Source organism: Pinus tabuliformis, chromosome 1_2 (genome assembly GCF_031772625.1).
Source record: "Pinus tabuliformis cultivar Carrire ecotype Pingquan chromosome 1_2, CPIR1, whole genome shotgun sequence".
Lineage (NCBI taxonomy): Eukaryota > Viridiplantae > Streptophyta > Pinopsida > Pinales > Pinaceae > Pinus > Pinus tabuliformis.
The window spans coordinates 478,620,207-478,629,045 of NC_142298.1; positions in this window are offsets into that span (position 1 = coordinate 478,620,207).

Consider the following 8,839-nt stretch of genomic DNA (forward strand, 5'->3'; position numbering starts at 1 on the left):
GGATCAAGGAGGAGAAATGCTTGGAAGAGGTCGGGAAAGTTCAGAGAGGGTCTAAGGAGTCCCTAACACCCTTCCAGAGAGTTTCACAAAGTTTGGCTATCAAGAAACCTCATTTGTGAGCTTCTATAGGAAGTCTGCAGGGGTTCTACAGGATGTTCAGAGATTTCTACAGTATGTTCTCAAAAGAGGATCTTGGAGAATGGATGGAGGGAAAAAGATGGAGGAATGAGTATGGAGGTGAAATAGGGGTGTGAAGAGGTCTACGGCTTGGTGGATGAGGCTAAGGAGCGATTGGATTTTTTCAAGGATGGATGAAGCGATGTTGCACAAGAAGATGAGAATCATGGCAAAGTAAGCAGATGAGGCAAATGTAAGGTAAGGGTTATAAGTGAAGGGCGAAGCAGGTAGGTTGGATGGAGTATGGGCAGGTGAGGAAGGATAACAGGTACTCTGCAAGTGGTTTTTCAAACTGACCAAACAAAGACATGCAAGAAAACAAAGATCTAGTTATAAAACCTATGACCTAGTTACTTCACTCTAATCTGACCTAACAGCAAAAGGAAAGGAACAAAAGTTTATTTACAGTGAAACCATGTGAAACAACTATGAAACTAAGTGATCACAAACCTAAGCATGCATCCAAATTGATATCAAGTTCTACGAACGAGATTCAAACACTAATGATTGCATGGTGAAGCAAAGAAAGTGTTTTTGTTTGGGACAACATGGTTACTTCAACTCCAGCCCCTGATCCAATAAGGAAGAGGTGAAACCAAAAGCGTTTGTTGACCCTTTTTTGGAGCTTTTTCCTGTTATTATCCTACCAATATATTCTAAACATAAAAAGCTACTTTAACCATCAAAAGAAATCTAAATAACGAAGCAAGATCTAAATCTAAATAGCAGATTTTATTTTAAGAACGCAGCAAAACACATAAAGATAAACAAAGGAGGTACTGGGCGCTTGAGATGGGCCCAACCCCAAGAGCTACAGCCTCCAAAGAGAGATTTAGAGCTGGTGCAAAGCTGTATTCATCTTTATTGATCAAGAAATGAAGATTTACATCAAAACTGTCCACAAGAAGGACTTGAAAATGAGCTGAAAGCAAAGCTAATCTATTGCATAAAAATCGAACTAAAAACTAGCTAACTATTGGCTGCAAAATGACTAACCACTAGCTACTATATACTGGCTAACTAGCTAACATCCACTGACTAAAAAAATGACTAACTGGCTAACCAAAATGAGGCCCTAAGCCTTCTTATTTATACAAATTGAGGACCCAACAGTCCTCCTAAACTTTAGGGACTCGGCTGCCCAAAACTTGGAGTTAACAGCAGTCCTACTTGACTTGCTTGGCTGCCCTTGTGCTGATTGATTCGGTGGCCCTTGACCTCTAAGCTGATGGTGGAGAATTCGAGGTAAGGGCCCATAAATGAAGGGGACACCTTCCTACAAATCCTCTAGCTTGTTCTCCCATGAATTTGGATGCCAAGTGCTCATTAAGACCTTCAATTTTGTCTCCAAGTTGACCAAAAAGGCTACACAAAGCACCCATTAGACTCGTTGGCATAATGACTAACCAAATTCACTCTATTAACATAAATATAATCAAAAACATGCAATAAACTAATGAGAATGGTGGATTAAGTCAAATTAGGAGGTTGAACGAGCCAAATAATTGTCCATTTTTGGGGCTCATCAAGGAGTTTCATATATTTTCATTCGCCTCTGAAGACACCATTGCAGCAATTTTATTGCAAGCAGATAAAGAAGGCTCAGAGCGTCCGGTGGAATTTTTCAACAAAAACTTAAGGGATGTTGAACTGAGGTATGACATTATTGAAAAATAGGCATATGCTCTTATCAAATCCTTGAAAGATTTCAGAGTTTATATTTTGCATTCCAAGATAATTGCATATGTACCTTCTGCTGCAATAAAAGATGTCTTGACACAAGCTGATGCTGATGGAAGAAGCGCAAAATGGATTGCAAAGCTAACTGAATTTAATATAGAACTGAAGCCCACCAAAATTGTCAGAGGTAAAGATCTTGCTAGATTGTTAGCTGAAGAAAATTGCAGATCATTGGATATAGATTTCGTGTGCACAATTGCAGAAATTAATCAGACATATGAAGAAGAGGAAGCCGCTGAACCAGACAGAAAGCAGTCAGTGGTCGAAAATATAGCTTCTTGTGATTGGTATTCTGCAATAGTTAAATTCTTATTGAAGCTAGAAATTCCTCCAGGCTCAAGCACAAGTCAAGCCATAACTATTAAGCTTAGGGCAGCTAAATACTACATTAATAGAAATCTTCTCTACTGGAGGGATCCATTTGGAGTGATTTTGAGGTGTCTGGACAAAGAACAGTCAATAGAAGTCATGCAACAGTTTCATTCCAGCATGTGCGGAGGACATCATTATTGGAATACTACAACCCACAAAATTCTCAGAGCTGGGTATTACTGGCCCTCCTTATTTTCTGATGTATTTTCATTTGTTAAATCTTGTTACAGGTGCCAAATATTTGAAGGAAAACAGCAGTTGAAGTTCCTACCCTTAAAACCAATACATGCAAAAGGACCTTTTCAGTAGCGGGGCTTGGATTTCATTGGAGAGATCAATCCATATTCCAGTGCCAGCACAGATGGATATTAGTAACCATGGATTATTTTACTAAATGGATTGAAGAAATCCCTACTAGGAAGGCTAATCATAATGTGGTCATCAAGTTTTTGACAGAGAATATCTTTACCAGATTTGGTTGTCCACATAAATTAGTCACAGACAATGCAGTAGCCTTCAGAGCAAAAGAATTGGTGGAAATGTGTGATTCAATGGGTAGTAAACTTGTTCATTCCACCTCATATTATCCTCAAGGAAATGGTCTAGCAGAATCCTCCAATAAAAGCCTGATAAGGATAATTAAGAAGTTGTTAGAAGACAATAAAAAGAATTGGGATTCTAAGCTCAAGTATGCACTGTGGGCTGACAGAATGACCATTAAAATATTCACAGGGAATTCTCCATTCAAGTTGGTGTATGGCGCTAAGGCTGTATTCCCAATTTAGTTAACTCTCCCTATGGCAAAGTTCCTGCAACCAGAGCAGAACGAGGAAGAAGACATGGCAAAGAGGATCACTGATTTAGCAGAGATACATCAAATCAGGGAACAACTGGTTGAAAAGGCTGCAGCACATCAGAAAAAGATCAAGGACGCTTTTGACAGGAAGACAAAGACAAATAATTTTCAGGTTGGAGACTTGGTTTTGAAGTGGGATGCACTGAAAGAGAAGAAAGGAAATCATGGGAAGTTTGATGCTTTCTAGACAGGGTTTTTTATCATTGCTCAAATTCAAATGAACAACACCTTCATACTGAAAAGTATGGGAGGAGAAGCAGTTTTTGATGGCCCAGTTAATAGGTGTTTTCTGAAAATTTATGTCATTTAAGGTCTTTGGGCATTAAAATTGTAAATATTTGATTTTATTAGTCTTAGTGTAGGATCAGTAGACTCCATGCCCAATGGAACACTAGGAATTTTGGCTAATTTGTTTTCATCGGAAAGGCATTGATCTGTAGCTTCTTGAGACCTCACAGGGAGGATCTCATCCCCATAAGGAGCCAGTGTTAGCTCTGCTACAAGTTTCAACAGGTGAAGGTCAAATTCGGGTTTGTCTGCGTGGTTCATGCTTAAAAAGGGACTTGAATCAGCCATCTTTCTCATTTTCTTTCACTCTACTTACACTCGCACAAACCCTGCTACCTCCATTTTACCTCTAAAGCCCTGGATAAACTTGCTTTCCCTTAGATTCCCCCTAAGCCCAACAAAGTCCTTTTTAGCCCCGGGCACTTAACCTATGAAGCTGTGCCCATATAACCCTCCGCCTTAATCACCATTGTCGATCACGCACCCCGATCTAATGGTCTTTGTTCTTTTCCCACTCATTAACCTGTTATCTCTTTCCACCGTCTGATCGTTCCTACCGCACGATCCAACAACAGTTGTAGCCCTTGCTCCTTCGAGGTGCCCACTCGTTAATGCACAGGGAAAGCAATTTCCCGCCCGTCACATCTGACATGCATCACTCGCTGACTCGCATCGCTCCCCCTGTGTACAAATTTTGCCTTTCCTCGTAAGCGGTACGGGGAATATCGCTTACCGCCATCTTGTACGTTCCCTGCTCATTAACATTCGCACATCTCTACCACCCGATGGCTGTCAGATCTGCCCGACCACGATCCGATGACCCACGTTTCTCCATCCACGTTTTCTCTTGATACCCCTTGTAAACTGATCTTAGCCGTTCATCCGTGCGATTCGACGGCCAATAGTTGTTCTCGTCATACTCACGCCTATGCCATGAAGTCTACACCACCTATGTCTGAGCCGCGCTTTTGAAGGACAATGGCTACCATCTACCAGTACCCTGTGCAGTTATTCTTCAACAACTGAATTCAAGAGAATTATGGCCAAAAAGAAAGAAGGATGTTTCTCGAGCAGTTAAACGCACTTATCAGTAATGGAGCCTATTTCATATTATACTCCACCTGTGAAGGAAGGACGGCCGAGCAACAGAGAATGTCAAATTAATTTATCGAAGCAGCAGATTGAATCAGAGACTCGTATTAGATAGTTAATGTGGTTGATGGTCAATTATGACCCCTCCGCGCTTAGAATAGTAGAGCATTTTTTGTAAACAAACTCTATATATACCCAAAAGACATATGTAATGAGGGTTGATGGATGTTCTTCTAATGTAAGGTTCAACTTTTGGAGACTATAACTACTGTGATACTTGCAGCGTTTGGTCTTCATTTTTAGCTAATACAAGCTTCTTTTGCTATTAATTTCTCACTTTCTACTTCTAGTCTGTTCTAGGCTGTGTCCATTATGCATTTTTCATGTTCTCTTGATGCTTAGCATTAGAGGGGTTGTCATCCCACCTCTGTGTTAGAATCTAGTATGTATCATTGAATATGCTATGCAGGTTTCTGTTTGCTTGGTGCCAGAGAGCTATCATCCTATCTGTGCATTAGGAAATAGATTTGCAGACCTCTTTACTGGTTGCATCTGACCATCACAGGGTCTTGTGCATCTGCTGGTGTGGTCAGTATTCTCCATGTTCACCTAATCCTCAAAATGTGAGTAATTGGTGGTCTAAAACCTTGTAGTCTAGGGGTGTTCACCCATGTCTGGGGTTAAGCATAGTAGAAGTGGTTATCTGGCTTGAATATGCATCATTGCTTCCATTCATCCACCTATTTCCAACATTTTTGTTGAGTTTTTAATGTTCCCGAGCATCTCTGAGATACAACCTAGGAGAGTTTCTTAGGGTGATAACACCGCCTATTATGCTAATGTGATTAATTCCGCTCACAGTAAAATATCTGACATAATGACTTGATATTGTTGTTTTTATTTTTGCGTCTGATGGTGCATGTCACTTAAATGCTTTATTGATTTGCATGTTGTGCTTTTTAGATTGGTTGCTCACATTTATTTCACATTATTTATTTGCCTGTTTTCCACATACTAAAAGGACATGGACTCCCTTTTCTCATCATGGGGGGGGGGGGGGGGGGGGGGATGGCCTACGTATGGATGGAACATATTCCAGTTATGAATAAATGTGTGATAATCATTTGGATTACCTCTGGAGTACGAATTGCATGATGTGCAGGAATATGTAATAATTAGTAGAAAATTCTGATTGGTCAAAGAATGGCAACCATTATGGCGGGCATGCGAACATATGATTTTGCATTAAGTATGGCTGACAAGATGGATGACTTAACTAAAAATGATAATACTTATCCAAGTAGCGTCATTTCCTTTATAATTGTTGTGATATACATTGTTGTTGTGTTGAATTACAGGGGTAAAACACAGTTAAATACAGAAGAACCAACCTCAATTGTAGCATCTATGGGCAGGAGAGCAATTCAAAGTGATCCTCCAGTACTGATGGTGTCGGATCAAGCCCACGAAATCCTTGAATGTGCTGGCTGGTTGCAATACTTAAATAGATTGCAGGGATTCCATGAAGAGCTAACACTAGAGTTTCTACAAAATCTGCAGAACAATAGTACAATGGTCAAAGGCATAAGCATGGTAGTTTCAGAAGAAGTCTTGGCCGAAGTCACCCAACTTCTGGTGGAAGGGGTGAAATGGGTAGATAAACACGTCCTTTTATACAATGCAATTGAAACCTTCCAGGACCCAGGAAAGCGGCTAGTACGAACGGGGAAAGGAATTCATCCTTCAGCGTTACAACAACCATGGTAAGAGTTGGTGTTCATTTTCCAAAGGTATATCACTTGCGATGGCCGGCATGACATGGTAAAGCCTCGAAAACTGAAACTCCTAGCCATTTTAAAGCAAATAATTTCAGTTAATTTACCATTTTATTTAAATTCCATATTACATGATGTTTCCCGATAGGTAAGGATAGCCAAGGACCCACATAGTCTAGTCAGTCGTCATGGGTTAATTAAGTTAATCATCACAAATAGATTGGCATAGAAAAAATTAACCTGGGACAATATCATAAATCCTACCTTAGCTCCATCCCCGAAAAATGAGGAAACAAAGCAACAATGGCCAAGAACCCCAGGCCCAAATAAAATATTAAAACAAAAGAGCCCCACTGCACCCCTATAATCAGCTAAGCGTAGACGCTCGGTGAAAGTAAAATCCTAGCAGCGCATTCCAATCCAAGTAGAAGAAGTTGGACCATCTCGCACACCACCTCTTAATCCTCAAGACCCTCCTTTGGAAGACTATGAGGAGTAAGTGGCAGGGGTTTTGGGAATCAAGGGAATGTTTACCGAGGGCAGGGAACAACCAGGGAACATTGACGAATAGAACTGTACCCCTGATTGTGTTGTAGGGAAAAGTATCCGACTCGGATGACCCTATCCCACTCTAAGGGTGATAGTACCTCAGCAACAACTGTAAAGAAAACTACTTAAGGTTTACTTCTTTACGAAAGCAAGAGAGAATGAAGAAATGCACTAACCGTTGCCTTGCGTTTAATGTCGAATCCAAACTCTTCTCTTTGCTGCTTCCTCCCAGCTCCTTGCTCTTTTGCTGGCCCAGCTACAATGAGATCCTGCAAAATAACAAAGAAGGGAACTACAAGAAGCATGCAATCATAACTGATTCAAGGATTAGCATAAATCAAATATACAATTATCACAATACATCATTGAAACAAGTGCATATAGAAGAACCTCAATAGCTTTTATTAATGGAAGAAGTAAAGTTCTGAGAGTGTTACAACCATTGAAGGCCCCAATCCAGCAACACCTCCCAGCAGAAAGAATTTCTCCTCTTCACCTCCTTCAAGCAATCACCCAATAGTTCTATAGTGAAACCAACAGCATATCATTAATTTGCACAAAATTCCAGCCTCCTTGAGCTCATAGGAGAGAGCTCAATATATAGATGAATTGAGAAAGGATGAGTCAGCTTGCAACTGGTGTGTAGTTGCCTTGTGTCCTCTCTCTCTTCAGTTGATCTTCAGTTCTTGAGTCCACTTGGAGAACCTTGCTTCCACTTGGAGAAACAGAGCCTCTGACTCATCACAAGGCGAAATCCCTGATCCAAGTGTCATTTTTGGAAGATTCCAGAGCAATGACTCAGTGTGCCACTTGTCCCATCTCGCTCAGCGTAGGTGTTCTTTGTTCTACCTGCTTTGCAACGCAGGTACACCATGGAGGAGTTGAGTTTCAGCGCAGAAGCCTAGTGGAGCACCTGCTTTGATTTCAGGATTGCTTGTTTTTGAGTGTTTTCAGGTGGAGAACTGATCTCAGAGCTGTTGGTTTGCTGACCTTGTTCCTCTAGGGGTAGGAACATCATGTTTAGGGACTTTGGATCCCTTGGATTATTGACAATTCATGCCCGATGCTGCCAGGCACAAAATTGTCTATAACAGATGCCCCCTAAAGTATGAGGTCGTTTATCGGGTGAAATGTTTTATTAGGAGGATCCGAAGTTCATTCAATCTGCTGAGAAGTGTCCTGTAATAAGATACAATACAATACATTATTTTTCATTCTTTTTCATGATCTAGCTGAGGCGGGAATTCCCATGCTCAGCTTTATAAATTCATTTTGGTACATAGCACAGACGATCGTCTGATGATAGACTGATAATTCTCTGCTAAAATTATCATCCTTTGAGAAGGATGATCATCTGCTGCAATGATGTACATATCAAATGTCTTTATATCCTGAATATATATCGCAGCCCGGATGGATGAAACTAGATCCGGGGTCTTCAATCTCTTCCGATCTTCACTCGATGTACAAGTCGATCCATGTGAGAATTTCTTGAAGTCGAACATGGAAAGACATCGCTTGATTACCGGTCAATGATGTAAACCGTTAACAAGCGCGAGAGGAATCACCGATAAGGATGATGACCCTCAAGGTACGGCAGTACAATTCACATGGTGGGAATAAAGGACTTGGCGTCGACCACCATGCAAAATCTTCTGGTCGAAGGTCATTGATGTATACCTGTCGCCGGAAGTGAGAAACTTGCCATTGAGACATGCAAGCTTCAAAGTACTGAAGGGGTTGTTCCTAGATCAACTCCTTGGATAATGAGCTGATGTCGACAAGGAGCGATCCGTCAAAGGAGGGCCTTAATGAATCCCACATCAGTGACACGGAACGGAGCTAGTGATTGTGATGAGGTGAAAACAAACTGTGATGTATGATTCAGGGTGGCGGTCATGAAATGGATGAAGGACAATGTATGGTAGTGGATGGGACACGGTTGAATCTTTGCAGAACAACATCTCTTGAACATACAACGACACTGATG